The sequence below is a fragment of the Chiloscyllium plagiosum genome, chromosome 35 (assembly GCF_004010195.1).
Source record: "Chiloscyllium plagiosum isolate BGI_BamShark_2017 chromosome 35, ASM401019v2, whole genome shotgun sequence".
Taxonomy (NCBI): domain Eukaryota; kingdom Metazoa; phylum Chordata; class Chondrichthyes; order Orectolobiformes; family Hemiscylliidae; genus Chiloscyllium; species Chiloscyllium plagiosum.
In genome coordinates this window covers 13,254,510-13,276,111 of record NC_057744.1, presented here as the reverse complement: position 1 = coordinate 13,276,111, position 21,602 = coordinate 13,254,510, and positions in this window count along the sequence as shown.

Sequence of the window (21,602 nt, the reverse complement as noted above, 5' to 3'; positions counted from 1 at the left end):
ATTCCCACCCATTGATTGAGACTGCACTGACAATGTTGGTGTAGAGCAGTCTGATCCAATTGCAGATTCCCTCCCCAAAGCCCATTTTGGAGAGAACATCTCTCATATACCTGTGTGATATCCTGTCAAAGGCTTTCTCCTGGTCCAGACTGATCAGGCGGGTGTCCAACCCTCTGTCCTGCACGTAGGCGATCGTATCCCTGAGGAGCGCGAGACTGTCAGCGATCTTCCTGCCCGGTACAGCACAGGTTTGGTCAGGGTGAATCACCGATCCCAGAGCAGACCTGACCCGGTTGGCAATTACCTTTGACAGAATTTTGTAATCCGCATTCAACAGTGAGATCGGTCTCCAATTTTTGAGTTCCTCCCTCTCCCCCTTCCGCTTGTAGACGAGGGTGATGATGCCTTTCCTCATGAATTCACTCATGGTACCTGCCTGAAGCATACTGACATACACCTCCAGCAGGTCCTGGCCAATCAAGTCCCACAGAGCAGAATAGAGCTCGATTGATAAGCCGTCGCTTCCGGAAGTTTTATTCTTTTCCAAGGACTCGAGGGCCTTGGTCAGCTCGTCCAGAGATAGCGGCTGGTCCAGCCTCTCCCGTGTTCTGTCGTCTAAGACCTCCGTGATAGAGGACAGGAATGACTGGGAGGCCACGCTGTCGGTCAGCTTCGTGTATACAGACTGGCATAGAAGGATTTGCTGGTCCTCATGACGTCAGCCTGAGATGACGTTATCAAGCCATCTTCTTCCTTCAGGCTGCTGAGCACGGAGCTCTCTTTGTGCACCTTCTGGAAGAAGAAACGTGAGCACGTCTCGTCCTGCTCCACCAAGCGGACCCTGGACTGGAAGATTATTTTGGAGGCCTCCGAGGCAAAGAGCAAGGCTTGCTGGCCCTTCACCATCTTGAGGTCCTCCGTGACATCCACTCCATCGTCTGCAGTAGGAGCAGGTTCTGCATACTTTCCTGGAGCTGGGACAGTTTTCCTCACCTCTCTCTCGCCTCCTGAACACCTTTGAGGATGAAGAACCTCTTGATGTTCCCTTTTACTGTTTCCCACCAGTCCACTGGTGACTCAAAGAGGGGCTTCACGGTTCTCCAACCTGCGTAGTCCCTCTTGAGCTCCTCAATGTTTCTCGGGGTCAATAGCTGTTCCGCTTTCACGTTCCCTTACCAACCCACTGTCCCTCCTGTAGGTGACAGTTGGCCAGCAGGAGGCAGTGGTCAGAGAAGAACACCGGCTTGATGTCGGTGGATCTGACCGAGAGCATTCGGGCAACACAATGAAAATCTCTCTAGTGAGCCAAGAGAGACATGTGTTAACATCTCATGATTACCTAATCTCACCTCATTTGTGTGCAATTTACTGTTTTGCCAGGTAATGGGGAGAAACTAGGCAGTGACAATTCCTAATATGAAGTCTTCACTGTGCATTCAGAATTCCCAGCATCTCAGCAACTGATGGCATCTCGTCAGGAGATTTGAGTCAGACCTGCACCAGGCTGAGCAAATCCTCATTGCAAACCAATCGCTGATAAACAGTTCACCACTTCAATACTGCACTTAGGAAGTTGCTTTTCACTGCACTGTTTTTGCCAGGCCAGTTTGTATTGCAGGGACAAGCACCCAGCTCATGAATCAGAATAGCATACACCTCCAGACTCTTAGCTTATTCTCTGAGCACTCATTTCCTTTTTCCCTTCTTGGATGTTCACATTATTTCTGAGTTGCCTTGTCTTTTTATGCACTGCTGTCTTATTCAGAACATAAAGGTTCCCAGTACTTCTGTCTTGCCTTGCCTTTTAACTCAGATGCAAAGCCAGGCAGCTTGTCATGTTTGCCAGCAATGATCGGTCAAGGGGATAGACGTGTTGCTGTATGGCACCATGCTAAGTTAATGTCATACCCGCAGCATGGGCCAGCTGTATACACAATAAACACACTGTATGTACTTCAACCAATCAGCCATGTCTCAAAGTCCAAGTGGAGTAACCCTCAGCCAAGTCAAGAGGGTTAGCCATTATTTAGGAGGTACCAGCACAGTAATGATGGATGTCAACTGCTAATAGTGCAGGGGCTTCAGCACAGTCAGTCTCAGTTTGAGGCATTCAGAGTCAACGGTTCCGTATCCTTACTGTCTGAGCAATGGACCACAGTCAGTCCTGTAGGTCCATTGCAACCAAACCAGGAATTCGCAGTCAGTCAATTGAGATGCTCAGATATAAGTTAAGGTTCTCATCTATCATCAGTCAGGATGGTCATTCCAAATCAATCATGGTGCTGGGCCACAGTTACTCCAGAGAGTCAACCTGGGCCATTGCTGATGCAGTGAAGTTGGGGAAGTCCGCAATGAGGGTTGGAGGTAGCATGTTGGAATGCAGAAGGGACAACAATTGTAAAGTGCGGGGGGAGGCGTAAGTCGGGTGGTGAGTAGGAGACAGTAGAACATCTGAAGGTGCAGATTGCTGTGAGTTCGGGAGGGGGATCATCATGGTTCCTCCCACTAATTCATTGTAAACATTACATTTCCTAGATGAGTGAAGTTCCTACAAAACTTAAGAAGCTTGACACTATCCAGGACACAGCAGCTCAGTTGATTGGCACCACATCCAGAAGCATCCATTCCCTCCACACCCACAGTGTGCAATAACAATAAGGTGCATTGCAGAAATTTACCAAAGGTCCTTAGAGAGGCACCTTCCGAACTCATGACCACTTCTACCTCGAAGGACGAGGGCAACAGATACACGAGAACACCACCAGGTTTCTCTCCATACCATTCACCATCCTGACTTGGAAATATATCCTTTACAGTCGCTGGTGAAACTCCTGGAATCCTTTTTGTAACCATATTATGGGTCTACCTACCACAATTCAAAAAGGCAGCTCATCATCACTTTCTTAAGGCTAACTTGGATTGGGCAATAAATGCTGGCCAGCCAAGGACACCCATATCCCATATGACAATTCAAACTAATAATTATAAAATATAAACATGGAGCTCAGGGGTAAATTCGTAAATCAAGAGTTAAATAAAAGATTTGGGTGGGAAGGTGAAGAGTCTAGCAGGTGGGGCTGGATTGGGTTGGAATATCTGGTCAGCATGGACGGGTTGGACCGAAGGGTCTGTTTCCATGCTGTACATCTCTATGACCCTATCAATGGGGTTGACAGGGAGGTCAAAGCAGAATGGAACATGAAGGTTGGGAGATGTAACTTAGATTGAGAGGCTAACCTTGCAGTTCACTCCATGAAGGGTTATCTGTGTTGCAAGTGTACAATCACAACAATAAATAGCTGCCATTCTACCTGGGATGACTGGAATAAGTTTTTTTCTCTCTGAGAGAACAGGCTCTAATGGCGCCAGTCACCAATGAATCCAGCCACAGAAGCTATTGTTGTCTTTATGTCTGCTACACCATGAGTGTCCATAGAAATTGATGAGGAATCCACATGTCTGGAAGCCCAGGACTAATATCAATCTCCTAACGCAAAATTTCCTGAAAACAGTGCCCTCAAGTTGTGATAGAAGTGCAGGAAACCAACAGTAATTGGTCTTCAGGAATGCCTTGTAGATGAGGTCAGGATGTGGGGTGAGGGGGAGTAGATGTGCTAAACATAGCACAAAACAAGGGGGTCATAACATCATGTGATGAGGCCTTGTGTATCTGAAATGTAACACCTGATTTCAGTGAGGCTACCGGGAGCATAAGATATCTCCACAATATGAGGTCCCTATTCTTGCTGAAGTCTGGACTTTTTTTGACAACACATTAGCGACAGAAGGTGGTGTTTAATTGTTGTAATCTCTATTCTGGACATCTGGAGGGTGGTGCAAGGATTCCTAATGGATGGTGAGAGTCTATAAGAGCTAATGGAATGTACCAAGCAGGAAATTAGTTACTGGCATGAAAAGGAACCGTGTCTTCATCATCCTTTCTTGCCACATTACTGAGCTACAGCAATTCAGACAGAGCTTACTTGGCAATAACTATCAATGAAACTGAAATGCATGAAGTCCTCATTCCTTCACTGTGACTATTTTGATGCAGCAATGGGGAATATCCCTTCTTTAATCTGATTGCAAATGCAGCCTATTGGTTTGTTCTATCCTCAGTTTTCCTGTTATTTCATAAATATTAAGGTTACAAGCCGATGGAAGCCTTCACAACATCCGTTGCTGTGTTATTCAATCACGACATGGTAGCTTAGGTGTTACAGAAAGAATAACTATGCTTCAGACAGGATTAGAAAGTTGTGTGGTACTAAGGATGGCTAACTTGTCTGTTTTCATTCTTGTAGCTACAACTAAAATGAGAGTTAATCAAACAGATTATGTTGAAAAGTGATCATAGAGTCATAGGGATGTATAACACGGAAACAAACCCTTCAATCCAACTCATCCATTCTGATCAGTATCCTAAATTAATCTAGTCCCATTTGCCAGCATATGGCCCATATCTCTCTAAACCCTTCACCACTTCCTTGAGCAGCTCATTTCACACACACACCATCCTCTGCATGAAAAAGTTGCTCCTTATGTCCCTTTTAAATCATTCCCCTCTCACTGTAAACCTATGCTTTCTAGTTTCCAACTTCTCACCCTGGGGAAAAGATCTTAGCTCTTCACCCTATCCATGCCTCTCATGATTTTATAAACCCTTATAATGTCACCCCTCAACCTCCGACACTCCAGGGAAAATAGCCCCAGCCTATTCAGCCTCTCCTTATAGCTCAAATCCTCCAACCCTAGCAACAGCTTTGTACATCTTTTCTGAGTCCTTTCAAGTTTCGCAACATCCTTCATATAGCAGGGGCAGCGGATTTCCAAAGGTGGCATAACCAATGTCCTGTACAGCCACAACATGACCCCCTAATTCCTATCCTTAATGCACTGACCAATAAAGGCAAGCATATCAAATACCTTCTTCATTATCCTGTTTACCTGGGACTAGACCTTCAAGGAACTATGAACCTGCACTCCAATGTCTCTTTGTTCAGCAACACTCCCCAGGATCTTACCATTAGATGTATAAATCCTATCCTGATTTGCCTCTCCAAAATGAAGCAACTGACATTTATCTGAATTAAACTCCATCTGGCACTCCTGGACCCATTGGCCAATCTGATCAAGGTCCTGGTTGTTCTCCGCGGTAACCTTCTTCACTATCTACACCTCCAATGTTGGTGTCATTTGCAAACTTATTAACTATGCCTCCCAGGTTCACATCCACATCATTTATATAAATGATGAAAAGCAGTGGACCAAGCACCGATCCTTGCGGCACACTGCTGGTCACAGGCTTCCAATCTGAAAGCCAACCCTCCACTACCAGCCTCTGTCTAATACATATTGACAAGTACATTATTTCCAGTTACAAATAAGTTGCACCCCTGCCACCAACATGTCCTCAGAAGGTTTTCTTTTCCCTTTCCCTCCAACTTGGCCTCAATGCAGACTTGGGTCCCAGAGAAAGGGTGGAGGAAGCATGACCTATAACATGGTTGGTGGGCCTTAAGATATGAGTGAGTAACCTTGTGGTATTTCTGGCTAGAGGGCCCAGACTTGCTGATAGTGTCCTGCCACATACAGAGTCACCTCTATTGACTCAAATTTCCCCAAAGTTGAGAGTCACCGGCAGGATAACGATGGAGAGACTCTACATCTGCTGTCCTGAGAGGGAGCGTTGTTGAATGGAAGGACTTGTATGTGGTTCACCCATCAGTTGGGTGTCTATTGGCACTGCCCTGCTTTCTTGTGAGGAAGGGTGTCTAGAGTGACATCAGACTCTTTTGTCCCCCATATTGCCATCAGTACCAATGGCTACAGAGCTGGAGAGCATATCCAGCTGACACTCAGAGTGGTGGATCAGTTTCTCCATGGCATCCACCAACCTGTTCATGGTGGCAGCCAAAGACATGCATGTTGCAACCAGCACAGTTCAGATGGCATTACTGGACACCACCAACCTTTGATCTTATTTACTGAGTCTCTCTGACAAACCTACCCTGTGTCAACTTATGCATTTTATCAAAGCCATTGATGGCCAATACCAAGAGTTCCTTCCTGGCTGGCTTTGTTTTCTTTTAAGAATGGTGACGTAGTTTGTACCTTGTTTATAATTTCACTGATCTTCCCAGGTTATCACAAGTTGTATCCACGGTCAGGAATAAGAAATCAAAAGAGCCACTACCCCCTCATTAACTGTGAACATTTTAACACCCATCCCATTGCTCCTCCCTCCAGTTATTTGAGGAACATTATCTTTAAAGTTTTCCACATATGGCAGTTTTTCCTACATTTATGGAAAAAAAATGTGGAGTACTAAAACAGAGGGGCGGCTTTGATCAAGTCATGGAAATATAATGAGATATTTATTTAAGAATTTAAGGTCTTCCATTGGCTTTCTGCTAGATTGTACCTTTCCTCACTGCAATTTGCCTCATATGGGTCAAACCACAACAAATGATTAAGGAATTTTAAATGCAAATCACACCCAATACAAATCAACATTCTATATCCTTTGGTGAGAGTTTAAAAAATATTAAGTCAGAAGCTCTTCCCACCCACGAACTACCCTTGATCTAAGATTTAATTAGCTACCATTGGTAGTTTCATTAATTATTTCCAAGCCTTTATGCATGTTTCAAAGGTTTTCGAAGGTTTGTTTTGTTTGCCTGAAGAGCATATTTTAAAAGGAAATTTATTAACTACTATACACCATTATGAATAAAATGTTCCAGACAGTTTTTTTTCACAAGTCATTTTCAATTAATTAAAATCAGGTTACCCATAGATGGTGGGATGCACACTTCAAAAGAAAATATTTACTTGTGTAAATATTGATCTCCTATTTTTGGCCAAAAAGTCCAGAATTTTCCATATATCTCATGTAAAAGTTGACCCGAGTTCTTCACAGATAACAGATCAACATTTGTGAGTCAAGATATTATCCTGTACAGCAATGTTATGATGAGGAAATGAATAACCTCCCATTGAGTGTGCAGCTCAGTGGAGCTCAGTTCCCCTGCAGCACTCATAGAATACCATCATATTACCGTAATTCATTGTGTTTTTTTCTCTTTATTTGTTTAGAGATCAGTTGGGCTTCTGCAAATGCTATGGTATTTTGGACTTAGCATGAATTTCAGCCCCTCGAAAGTAGTGTCAATTTAATAGTCAACCCAATAAATGTAACCTTAAAGTCTGCTAATTGCAAATAACTGGACAATGTGACACACTCTTTCAAATGACAGAAAACATTGTCTTGAGATGGAGAGTGAGATGAGGAGAAATTTCTTCACACAGAGAGAGGTGAGCTTGTGGAATTTTCTGTCAGTGAAAGTAGTTGAGGTCAAAAACTGAATGATTTCAGAAAGGAGTTAAATGTAGTTCTTAGGGCTAAAATGATCAAAAGACATGGGGAGAAAGCAGGAAGAGGATGGTGAGTTGGATAGTTGGCAATGATGATATTAAATTTCAGAGCAGTCTCAATGCGCTGGATGGCCTTCTCCTCATATCTTTTTCTTTTTCTATATCTTTTACCATTGAGTATGTAGACAAAATGTAAAAGGTTGAATACAATTAGGCATGATAAGATCAGCAAGATACTTAAATTACAAAACTAACTGGTGATAGAGCATTCCATAAGGTTAAAAAGAATAGAATACAATTGCCATATAGCTTGATAAGCAATATAAGTTTTAAAGAAGATAACTTCTGGAGGCAATTGTAATGCAATTATACTTAGTTTCCAACTTTGCAAAAGAGTTCTGATTTACAACCAAAGATAAAACTGAACTAATGAGAGTATGAATGGGTCATGCATCCTCCTAAGCCTGTTCTAACATCCAGTGATGTAATACTGATCTGATTCACCTAATTATTCCTTAAATCTATTCTTACCTTTGGTTAATAAAAATTTCCAAATCTCAAATTTAATTCTAACAAATCATGACTGTCAACTGTTATTTGCCAAATAGAGTTCCAAACTACAGCCATCCTTTATGTGATGAAAAGTGTTTCTTAATTTCACTGGTGATAGGTCTGGCTCTCGTTCTCAGACAATAGCTCTGACTCCTCAGCAGAAATAATTTCTCTCTCCTGTTCACCTTACAGCAGGATAATAGTCTATATTGTTCGTGTTTATCAGCTGCTTCATATTCAAATGCACCAACTGTAACATGTTAACTTTTCAATGCAATTCAATGTTTAGAGTTCTGGACCAGAATTCAATGCCCCCCAGAGCTATCCTCAAGGCAGTAGTGTCAGTTATCAGACTAGCGGGTGCAGGGAGGGAATGATGCTACATTCTCACCTCCCTCTATTATGTCCAAGGTGGGCTGGGGCTTGCAGGTTGCCTTTACGTTTGGACATCAGTTGGTCCCTTACAAGAGCACTAATGCAAATTTAAGGGCTTCAATCCACCACAAATCAACCAACAGTGGGTGGGGGACTTGCTGTGGAAGGTGCTTGCAACTGGGCTTGTTGCTGTTCCCCATGTATAGGCACTCAGTACTTTACTGGCATCGGTCTCAGAAGGTGAGGCCAATGGAGGGCCCATTCCTCTGACAACTTGCATCCAGCTCCTTAGCCGTGTCCAAAGATCTAAAGATGACTCGGCGGGGCAGGCAGCCTTTGATTATTTGGCAGTTTGTGGAGTTGGGATTTCCACCTTCCTGGGCAGCTATTATTGGTCCCTTATAGAGCCAGGAGCCCCAGTAACAGGGTTCCTGCTGACCATTATTGACTTAATTCCCTCGGACCTTATGGAAATTAGGTTGACAGGAATGCTGTAGTCGGATTCCCAACTGCCTCCAGTAAATTCTGCCCTCAGAATTTGAACAATTGAAGTTACTTGGGCACTGTCCAAATGGAACTCCATTACACAACTTTCACCATAGTATGGAGTAAACACTTTTTAAAAGGAACATACTGAGGATATGTCTACAGTCAATTTAAAGATTCATTCAACAGTCCAACTTGTCAGAAAAAAAAGACGGCCTAAAAAAAAGAATTTGGAAAATAGAATTCAGCAGAGAGATGGCAGTAGCAATATGCTCTGGGAAAAGGCTGTCTCTTGCAGTCTTGTCCATTATTAAGTTCTGAATTGCTTTCTTCAAGTAGTTGAATCAATAAACAAGTTGAAAAGATTTTTCTGCAGTACTTTTATCTGGTAATGCACCAGGTTTAAGGGAAAAAAACCCTATAGGATAGCATGAAACTTGACAGAGTGGCATGTTCAAGATACAGTTCAAGAGTAGCATCAGTGATTTGCTAAGCCTGGCAAAACAGAATAAAACTGTATTAAAAATCATGGAATGTGCTGAGCAGACCGAGAGAATACCAGCACATAAAGTTTTTCTCCCGCTTCTCCACAGTTATACACAGTACATCTCATCACGAACATCTAGAATCTATATTATGGAGGAACCAGCACCTACTTCATTACCTCCCAACAATGAATAATGAAGACTTTTACCTCTCAGTTCTATCTTAGTGATTTGATACAGCAATACCTTAGGCCAGTAATATAAATTGAATTTAATCTTTTATAGACCGTGAGGTTGATTTATATCTGACAGGGAGAAGTTGGTGTCAGAGCATTGTGCAATTAGGCAACATTTCTTTGTAGACTTTGTCTTTCAAACATATCTGTTAGATAATCAGAATAGGAGATAATTGAAGCGTGGCTAATGGATGCCCCCCTGAAATGAATGTCTGTTTTATTTCTTTTGTTTAGTTTGAGGAGGCAGGTGAATCAGAAAAGCACAATCATTAATCATTGCAGTGATGTTTTACTGCATTGCATTTGTGAGATCAAAAATATTTGGTGAACACATTTTAATGAGGACTCATTTATAAGTAGGTAATATATTACGTGGTTAATAAAAAAAAATTAAAGGCTACAAAGGTACATATAACGATAGATTATTTAATGGTCTATTGAACCCTACAATTCCAACCTCATTTTTACAGCTGAAGTATCATCTGTGGAGTGTAATTGTTCAATAGCAATGGATTGCAATGTTAGATTGATATCAGAGTCAGATTTTGTGATGGTGTACTTCTCATCAAATAGCCTACTCTGAGCGAGCTCTTGAGGGTGCCTGACCTTTGAAAACTCAATCTATTAAGCAACCAATATATATTCACAAGAGGTTTACTGGATTGATACTTAGAATGAGTGGGTTGTCTTATGCAGAAGGTTGAATGGACTGGGTCTGTTTTTACTAGTTTCTAGAAAAGTGAGATGTGAGTTGATTGAAGAATATAAAGTCCTGAATGTGTTTGACATGATGGAAATGGAAATTATGCTTTCTTTTGCAGGTGAATCAGAGTGGTACTATTTTAAAATGTGTACTCCCTCTTTTAGGACAGAGTTAAGGAGAATTGTTTTCTCTCTCTCTGCAGGCCGTGCATCATTGGAGGTGCCTGCTACATGCAGTGGAGGAAGGGTCATTGAATGTTTTTCAGGCAGGTATAGATGGATTCTTTTTAGACAGAGAAATCAAAGAGTGGGTAGGAAAGGTTTTATTCATTTGTTGGACTTGGATGTCGCTGGCCGGCCAACATTTATTGTCCGTCTCTAATTGCCCTCGAGAAGGTGGTGGTGACCTGCCTTCTTGAACTGCTGCTGTCCACCTGCTGTCAGTTTACTCACGTTGCCATTAGTGAGGGAATTCCAAGATTTGACCCAGTAACAGTGAATGAATGATGATAGATTTCCACGTCAGCTCTGTGAATGATTTGGAGAAGAACTTGAATGTGGTGGTCTTCCCATCTATCTGCTGCCCTTATTCTTTGAGGTGAAATCTGGAAGGTTCTGTCTGAGGTTCTTTGGTGAATTTCTGTGGTGCATCTTGTATATGGTACACTGCTGCTACTGAGCATCAGTGGTGGAGGAAGTGGATGCTTGTAAGTGTGGTGCCAATCAAGTAGGCTACCTTGTCCTGGATGGTGTCAAGCTTCTTGAGTGTTGTTGGGGTTATACTCAGCCAAGCAAGTGGAAAGTAACTCATCACACTCATGACATGTGCCTTATAGACAGCGGACAAGCTTTGGGGTGTCAGAGGTGAGTCACGTGCCCACAGTATTTTTAGTCGTTGATCTCCTCTCACAGTGTTTATGTGGTGAGTCCAGTTGAGTTTCTGGTCAATGGTAACCCTAGGATATTGACAGTAGAAATAGGGAGTTCAAGACAGAAACAAATCAGAGATGACATTATTGAATGGTGGAGCAGGTTCAAAAGGCTGAAAGGTCACCTCCTGTTCCTAATTTGAGTGTATACCTGTACTCATATTTTACTTGCAGAGTCAATAAGGGGTTACCAGTTGCAAAAATGTGATGAGAACATTTAACATCCTTCATCACTTTAATCTCATTGATTCAATGAAAAGTAAATTGAGTGAACATTATACTTGATCTGTTCAGCTTCCTGCTGGAATTTATAGGTTAAAATTAATGCCATGGCATTGCGGTGTTCCAGAGACAGGTCCAATATCAATGAAAAATGCTGCCCCTTTTGACCATTCTCTATGTCAATGGGGAAGTACTCCAGAATGCTTTAGAAACAGATCCTGTGGTTAGATCTCAATGTGCTCAGAACATCTTTGTTACAAATATAAAACCAGGTTGCATGTGGCAATGTCAAGGTTATTGTGTCATGCGTTCTGAGACTGTACTAGCAGATGTGTCTTTATTTTACATCTCTTTCAGAACACTTTAAAAAGAAAGCCTCGTGGATCTCAACTCTCTATGTCTCATTAAATGACTTCTAATCTGCCTCTACTGACCAATGAAGCTTAATTTTTGAAGTAATTTTTTTTTCCATGCTGCCTGTGGGCCTATTGAAGAGCTGCTATTGGTTATTACTTACAGAATCATAGAATTATTACAGTATGGAGAGAGGCTGTTTGACTCATTATGTCTCTGTTATCTAGTATCAGTATCCTGACTTTTACCAATGTCCTTGCAGACCATTATTCTCTGAAAAATTGTCCAATATCCTCTTGAATGCCTCAAATGAAATTCTTTCCACCACCTTTCCAGGCAATGCATTCCATACACTAAGCCTTATAAATTATTGTTAAGTCTTATAAAAGATAGAATTATTTTTGGGTCGCACGGTGGCTCAGTGGTTAGCACTGCTGCCTCATAGTTCCAGGGTCCCAGGTTTGATTCCAGCCCCAGGTGACTATGTGGAGTTTGCACATTCTCCCTGTATCTGCATGGGTTTCCTCTGATGCTCTGGTTTCCTCCCACAGTCCAAAGATGTGCAGGTCAGGTGAATTGGCCATGCTAAATTGCCCACAGTGTTAGGTGCATTAGTCAGAGGGAAATGGGTCTGGATTCGTTACTCTTTGGAGGGTCAGCGTGGACTTGTTGGGCTGAAGGGCCTGTTTCTACACTGTGGGGAATCTAGTCTTAATGGCTCCTAACGATTTTTTTTCAAATAGTCTGGTTCATAGTAAATCCATTATCAATTGAAAAGTGATGCACAACTCTATAACTGTCTGTAAAGCTGTCTATAATCAAACAAAGAACAGAAATGCTGAAGATTTGAAGCAAAAACAGAAATTGCTGGCAAAATTCAGCAGGTCTGGTAGCATCTGTGGGGAGAAAGCAGAGTTAACATTTCAAGTCCAGTGACCCTCCTTCAGTACCTCATTCTGATGAAGAGTGACCAGACTTGAAATGTTAACTCTGTTTTCTTCTCACAGATGCTACCAGACGTGTTGAGTTTCACCAGCAGTTTTTTTTTGCTTTTTTGAAATGCAAAGTACAAGTTTGATCATGGCAAAATTTTACATTTCCACACGACCTAATTCTGTATTAAATTTAATATTTGAATTGCTGGATTAATTTTGTGATTTTCTTTATACCCTCATCAATCTCTCTGTTGCCTCAACATATCCATGCTGGCTTTTCTCAATTAACTCCTGTGGTTATCAGTTTTGTCCGGAATCATTGTTTCCAAAAGTTTTATCACGATTGATGTTAAACTGACTGGCCTGGAATTACTGGGCTTATCTTTACACTTTTCTTTGAGCATTGGCATTGTTATAAAATTATCTGTTCTCTTGGCATTACCCCTGAAACTGAGGAAAATTGCAAAATATGACAAGTAACTTCACAATTTCAATTTCACTTCCCTTAATATTTTGCATGTATTTCATCTGGTGCCTTTTCAAAGGTAGCTCCAGTTAGCCTATCCAATACCTCTTCTTTTTAATGTTAAGCCCTTCATGTGAATGAATTGACGCTTATTTCAGCTTGACCTGTGCAGTATCTTCTTTGGTGAAGACAGATGCGAAGCATTCATTTGGTACTTCAGCCATGTCCTTTACTACCTTGCATAAATCCCCTTTTGGTCTTTAAACTCTACTGTTTGCACTCTTTTATTTTATATATGTGCCTGTTGTTGACATCTGACATACTTTATTTCAGTCTCTTCTCATACTCCCTCTTTGTTTCTCTTATTTTCCTTTTCAGTTTCCCTCTGAAGTTTCTATATTCTAAGATGTATTATTCACCTGGCAGTCTTGAATAATCCTTTGAAGCAGTAACGAACCAATACCAAAGTATTGAAATTCTGAACATTCAACAGAACAAAAAGTTGAATGAAAATAAAAGTTGAATGAAAATTCAATTCTTGCATTGTATTCTCTTTTTGTTTTGATTGAAGAAAGATAGGATCTATTTTTCTTTTGAAAAACTTCATGATTGTTTTACAAGGAGTAAAAATGACAGCCTCTATTGAACTGCAACATATTGCTAAAATCTAGTGGAACTTAAATATGCAATATCTAACCTGGTAAGATCAGAATGATTAACTTAAAGATTTAGTTAATTGCTTTATTTTCTGACTGTTATTCAAGTGCTTCATAAATAATTTGTTTTCGGATAACTTGCTGCAGATTGCAGATGATGGACCTAAGTTGTTGAAGCCTTTACTGATATTTTCTGCCACGCACTGTATTGGTTCCAATTTCCCATTATGGTGTTAATACAATATGATGTCAGACAATGAGTTAAAAATACAAAATACATGTCAACTCCTTCTTACTTTGTAGTACTATTGTAAAACCCTAATCCATTAACTAACAAATTGTTTTTACTATTTCTGAGATTGCAGGACGGATTTACAAGAATTTTTCTCAAGGTAAGAAACTTCAGTTAAGAGGATAGTTTTGAGAAGTTGAAGCTGTTCTGACTGGTGAGAAGAAGGCTAAGAGGAGACAATATGCAAGTTTTCACAATCATTAAGGGGTGGTTAAGAGTAGATAGGAAGAAACTGTTCCTGTTCGTAAAAGGATTAAGATCCAAAGGCCACAGATTTAAAATGATTTGCAACTGAAGTGAATATGATAAAAGTGGTTCAGGCCTGGTGTGCACTGCCAGATAATCTGGTGGAGGCAATTTCAGTTGAGGCATTCAATGGAGATAATGTGGAAGGGTTACAGGGAAAAAGCTGGAAAATAGCACAAAGTCATGATGCTCATTTTCAGAGACAGGACAGATGCAAAGGACTGAGTGGCCTCCTTCTGCATTACAACACTTCTGTCATTGTTCTCTTTTTGGAAACATTAATTTCTGTGATTTGTTGCATGGTAAATATTTGAAAAAGAGATATTTCATGTTTTTCTTTCGATCAAAGGCACACCAGTTAATCATGTGCCATTACAACAATGTATATTACAAAACCCCTGGTTCCCCTTCAAGTCATGTCCTATCTTTTTTGGATATTGTTTCAGCATTACTGGATTAAGATCATGAAATTCTCACCCTAATATTTATGGAAGGGTTTATTCACTCTACCAACTGCAGCAGTTATAGGAGTAAGCGCATCAACATCTTTTAAAGTGCAGCTCACAATGGACAATGAATGCCATCTGTTCACATATGGCAACAATTTTTTTTCTCAATTTTCTAAGTTTTTAGCATGCGGGCAACATATCTGCCATAACATTGTGTGAAATGTATTTTATTTCTTTTCAAACATTCAGTCAGCCATGGTTTTGTTTAGAATGATGAATTTCTTTCTGATAGCTTCAGTGAGCTTCTCAAATCCACTGAGATCTCCAAGTAATGCGGTTCAAGCCCTCAGAAGCTAATGCTTTAGATTTGAGCATTCCAAGAACTGTTCTCAAATGATTGTACTTATGGAAAAATGAAAGCAGATATAATTGACTGTCCAAATCCAATGTAGAACATTTCTTGATTCATGGCAACTTCATGGTGCAATGCATTATGAATGCCTTTGTTAATTTTTACTCAGTGCAACAGATTGAAAGATGGGCCTTAGAAGCGCTGAGTTATTACTTAATGTTTAATTTAAAAGTAGGTGCCATCAAAAACATGGGCCAGAAATATGATTTTTTTCCTAGTCCTGTGCAAAAAACTGCCCCATTTATTGAACTTCACTTGGCTGCCCAGCATTGATACATCCTTACTGCAGCAAAGCTGATGGGAGAATGTCATTCAAAAATGAATCCTTTCAGAATCCCAAAAGGAATAAAACATTCTTGGAGAGGAGGTTAATTACACTCAATATACATAAACTAAATTAGAGTGTTTAAGAAATGATTATTCTTTCAAGTCTTAAATCCGACTTTTATGAAGCTTGCATCTTATCATTGTGCAGTAAGAGAGACACATTAATGAGGCAAATCCATCTTTCCTTTTGTGTGTACCTATGTTTATGGAAGCAAAGGCTTGACTGGTGTGCTTCCAAAGAGAAGCCTTTGTTGTATTGTGAATAAAGCACTTTGCTTCTTATACTGTCTGTATCAAATATAAAATAGTTCAGATAAACTTTACAGCTTGTTTCTTGACAACGACTCCTGTAGGTATGCTTTAATGTTATAAAGCAGTCCGAGGAGCATGATAGGAGCATTGGAGGGCAACATTGGTCACCAAGTCACATAAAGCAATAGTAGGATGGATGACCACCTACTATGTGGTCATAGAAATAGATTTGTGTCTTAAAAGAGGAAAGAAAGGTTGAGCATCAGAAATTGTTAGGGAGGAAATTCAAGAGATACAGCCATTACTGGTGAATCAATTAACATTGTGGAAACTTAAGAGACTCAAAATGGAAGTGATTCTAAATTTCAGAGTATTGTATAGTTGAAAGGGATCATTGTGGTAGTGTTCCTACTCCTCGACTAGGAGGCCCAGATTCAAGTCCAACCTGCTCCAGAGGTGTGTAATATTATCTCTGAACAGTTTGCTTAGAAAAATAAAAAAGGTTAATGTTTTAAAATTGAAGTGTTGATCAATTGTAAGCCAATGTACATCATGAGCACAATGGTGAGGTTTGAATGAGACTGGGTGTGAGATTGGACACAAGTTTTGGATCATCTCACATTTAGGAAGCGTTAAATGCAGGAGAACTGGCGAGACTATTTTGGAATAGCCAAGTTTAGAGACATCAAAGAAACAAGATATTGCAGTGACTCAATGGTAATCACTGTTGCCTAACATTGTCAAGTTCCAACCTTGGGTGACCTTTTGGAGTTTGCACATTCTCGCTGTATCTGCAAGGGTTCTGCCAGATGTTCCAGTTTTGTCCCACAGTCCAAAGATGTGCAGGTTAAGTAGATTAGCCATGCTAAATAACCCCACAGCATCCAGGGGTGTGCAGGCTAGATGGATTAACTATGGTAAATGTGGGGTTACAATGATAGGGTGGGGGAGCTTGGATGGTCTTTGGAGGGTTGGTGCAGACTCGATGGCTGAATGGCCTTTTTCCACACTGCAGGGATTATTTGACGAAGGGTTTCAGCTGCAGATGAGCTCAGGCCGGGTGATGGTGTGAGGGTGGAAATAAACAGTCTTACAAATGTTGTAGAAATGTGGTAGGAAGCCCATCTCTGGGTCAAATATGCATCAATATGACGAGTCTTGTTCAAGCAATTAACAAGGAGAAGGATGGATATAACAGCTAAGAAAATAAATCATACTGGTTACAGCAACCAATGACAATTCAGTATCAAATGTTAACTTCAGCCTCAGACTGTAAGTGCATACATGCTAACTCTACCTTCACTGATGCCATCTGAGTAGTTTTTTATTCCATGGATGGATGTAGGAGTTATTTTATGAAACAAAAGCTTTTTTGAATTGGGATAAGAATTCACAACTTAATTTAAATGGGAGATTCCTAGTCTACAAACTTTATATTGGCACTCACTGTCAATACACAACAGCTGACTGCCATATTTAAACAGATAAGGGGAGTTTATACTGTATTTTGGTATTTATACCTCTACAGCCTTTATGTCCACAGTGAGCTGTGATAGTGTTATAACTTAGGTCAAAACTGTGTTGTTCAGATCTATTACGCAAATGTAAATTGATCATAGGCAGATTTATTTGCATAATAAATATGCGTGATATAAAGGCACAGAAAAACTAGCGTCACATTTATTTTCTGGAATGGGTGCTTATTTAAAATATTTGGAAGGATTTTTTCTGGAGTGGGTTATCTCACAGTTTTCACCTTTGGTTAAAAGTTTATTGCTCAAGTATTGTTTATATTTGTGTAGTGTCCTGGAAATGTAAGCTAATTATCACTCAGTGAAAGCAGTAGGAAGATTGGAAACTCAGTGAAAAGCATTAGGAAAATTATGTCATCTGAATCAATGATACTTAAAGATTGAGATGCAAACAGAGAAATCACAAGGAAGGAGGATGAATCTGGGATAAATCTTGTATAGAAAGTGAAAAGGATCGGATTGAGAACAAAGCAAGAACAGCGATAGGAATAGTAAGAAAAACAGTAAAGAATTAGTTAATTTGAAAATCTCCAACGACTTACTCTCTGAAAGTATGAGAGTCTAATTTTAAATTTGTTCACTTCTTGGTCGGGAGGAGTTAATTGTCAATCATTAAGAATTATTGTATTGCAAAAGGATACTTATGCTATCAATTATTGGATTTGCCTTTCTGTCATGAGTTTGATGGGCAAATAGTAATGGAAAATACAGTAAGTCTTATGTGTAACAAGGAGCCTGTTTGTGTAAGGCAAATGGTTGAACAGTGTGAATTAGCCAGTAACTCATGGTGTAACATTTAATCCTCTGAATTTTCTGGCCAGTTTGCACATTAATAACAGTGAGCATTCGTCACATACTGTTATTTTTCAACCCATTATTATAGCTTCAAATATTTCAATGTCAGATATTAGCATTTGTTCCTGATATATAATTTATCCAAACTGCATTAAAATAAGAATTGCATGCCATCTTCAATTATACTATTCATAACTTGCATTGAGGGAGTTTGTCCAGGGATTTCCTCAGAATCTCAGCAAACATAGGTAGCAATTAGATTAAATATATGCAGGCAAGCTTGCAGCAGGGTCAGCATGAATTAGAGTGTGAATTGATTTAAGAGCGACATGAACTGCTGTTAGCAATTCACAGGTATAGAGGGGAAAAAAGTGGCAAGTTTCCTGCTTTCAATCATAAGGCGTTCAGTTCTGGTAGAAGTGAACATCAAGCAAAGGCAGCATTGGCTTTGGGTGTGCTGTTTCACAAAACTGAATAACAGATTTGCACTTATTATTGGAGCTCACTCGGTATCAAATTTGATGAGGTATTATAATCATTGGATTCCAGAATGCAAAGCATGCTAAGAAAAAAACATACAATTTATCTAAAACCATATTTGCAATGTTTTAGTGTTAAGTATTTGGGAATGAGTATCTGTGCAGTAAATATTCTCATGATCTTTATAAATTTCTGCTCCAGAAAGTAAATATGATAATAGACTTTATATGAAGACAAGAGTCAGAAAACCCAGAGGACAAAAATTCCCAGGAGAGCTCACTTGGCAAGGCATTGACCTTGTTGAGCCTTTGTTTCCCAGTTCAATTGTATCAGCTCCAATTCACTTCTTGGTAACTAGTCTTTTGTATATGCAACACTGCAAATTCAGAAAAATGGTTTTGCCACTAATAATAGCCTTCCACTTGACTGGAGATTTACCTCTGTTCTGTACTATGATAGTTCATAACTCCCTGAGTAGTCAGTGTATTACCCTGATTTGGTCCTAGTTATTTGACTATTTTGCCATGTTGAAGTAATTGAGAAACACTTCCAAATTGGCAAAAAAAAGCCAGAAATGCTGAAAAACAATGACACATTCTTGCAATTCGACAGACAATTTGGACAGTAATAAAATTTAATGAATTAAATATTATCTAGGTGGTCTGAGTTGATATTCTTTTAACATTAATACTTCTATAACGTTTGATTCAGTTTGTAAGAGCTTAACTCATAAGACTGTATGTGGCAATTTCTCTTCGACATTAGAACTTTATTAATAGTCATTTTTAGTGTTATTTGGGAAAAGTTGTTGTGTTAAATAATACATGCTTATTTTGCCATTATTAGAAGATGTTTCTTTATAACACCTGCAGGCTGAGGTATCACTGCATTTCATTTGCACAGCTGGATTTTAGATAAGGCAGATGTGCAGAAACCTCCTGCTCACAATCAAAGGTAGGTCTTTGCCTTAGGTTTGTAACTATAAAGGATAATTCAGTACATTTAGTCTTTCATCTCAGAGAATTATATGGGACCAGTTCCTGCAAATCTCTCTTTCTTTGAGGCTCAGAGGGTGATCTGTGTTTGCACAGCATCAGCAAGTAGCTGCTTATGCTTTTTAAAGAAAGGTTTACACTGGTTTAGCTTTAGTAGTTTAACTAGAGGAAGCAATGCTCTTTATTATTCACCATTATGCTAACCTTTGGGAACCTGTTTGTGCATGAGTGTAATCTGTATTTTATAGAAATAAACCGGCTGAGAGTTTAAAGCTCAACTTCATCTTTATAAAGCAATGTTTTTGCGCAAATGGCAACTTCTGTTATATTTCAGCACCCAGCAAGGGATCTCTGTTCCAGACATTGGATTGTTTACTTGTGAAGCCAGTTATTAGGAAGAAAGAGGTGCAGTCTGGGTCACTGGGGACAGCATCAACTATCCATTCACAGGAGGGACTTGCAAAGCTGCATCCAAGAGAGTAATCAACACAAAACACATAATCAGGATTGGCATAATGACCTTAAAAGTCAAGTATTTTTAGAATCCATCAAAAGCTAAATGTCATGTAAAAAAGTACAAAAAGAATATATTTTGTGTTTAAAAACAGCAAACATCAGAAAGCTCTTTTGATGAAAATCTACACAGCGCACCTCAGTCACCGAAGGTCTCCAGGACACAGTAGGAGGCTTTAGCTAACCTTTAATTAATGTTCGGTGGACTTAATGCAAAGTCTCAGAACATGTTTGTACAAGCATGATTAACCTTTATGTTGTAAATTGTATTGTTGAAGCAGTGTAATGAATTAATGATGAGTTCTCCTTTAAAAAAGATTTCTGGTCAATAATCTCCATTTTGGTAGTAACATGACTGAAGGTTTAACATGTCCTGTATAGAACTTATCCAATCGCTTTCAGTTCAACTGTGCACCTTTATCATTGAGGTCACAAGGTGCAAGTGAAGGTACAAATTAAGCGAGGGGTGTGCAGTGAATCTAAGATTAAAACACCTTGTAAGGTTCATGATGTGAAAAATCTTTCCGTTTATTAGAAATCTGTTCCAATTGAAAGCAGCAATAAAAGGAAGGTAATGTAACGACCTTTCATATACACATGATGTGGAGATGCAGTGTTAGACTGGGGTAGACAAAGTCAGAAGTGACAAGACACCAGGTTACAATCTAACAGGTTTATTTGAAATTACAAGATTTCACATACTTGACTTCACCTGGTGAAGGAGTAGCTCTTCGAAAGCTTGTGATTTCAAAGCTTGTGTTGGGACTAAAACCAGTGTCATGTGACTTATGCTTTTCATATATTGTATATAAAACAAGCTGCTGCAATGTTCTTCAATCCTGACAAACCTGTTCCCTTTCTAATGCATAGATAGTTAGCATACATTTGGCACTGTGATGAGTCAATAGACTGTATCTCTCTTGCCAAAACTCTGCTTATAGTAAACTCTTGAGATGCAAATATTTGATCACACTGCTGTTAGGTTGATGTTGATTTCCTATTTGTTTTTCATAAACATCTACGGCACTGAAAGAGGCCATTTGGCCAATCAAGTCTGCATTGGTCAACAGGATCTGACTATACTAGTTCCATTTTCAAGTTCTTGCCCCATAACTTTGGAGATTATTGCAACACAAGTGAAAATTTAACTGGTGCTTAAATATTATGAATTTCTGACTCAGCTACCCTTTCAGACAGTGAGTAGATTTGATTATTTACAGTGTGGAAACAGGCCCTTCGGCCCAACAAGTCCACACCGACCCGCCGAAGCGAAACCCACCCATACCCCTACATTTACCCCTTACCTAACACTACGGGCAATTTAGCATGGCCAATTCACCTGACCCTGCACATCTTTTGGACTGTGGGAGGAAACCGGAGCACCCGGAGGAAACCCACGCAGACACGGGGAGAACGTGCAAACTCCACACAGTCAGTCGCACTTACTCCACCATGTTCAAATGTATCTACCCCTAGGAGTTTCTTGTTACCATCTCCAGTACTGAGGTTCCCCAAAGTCTCTAACTTTATATTC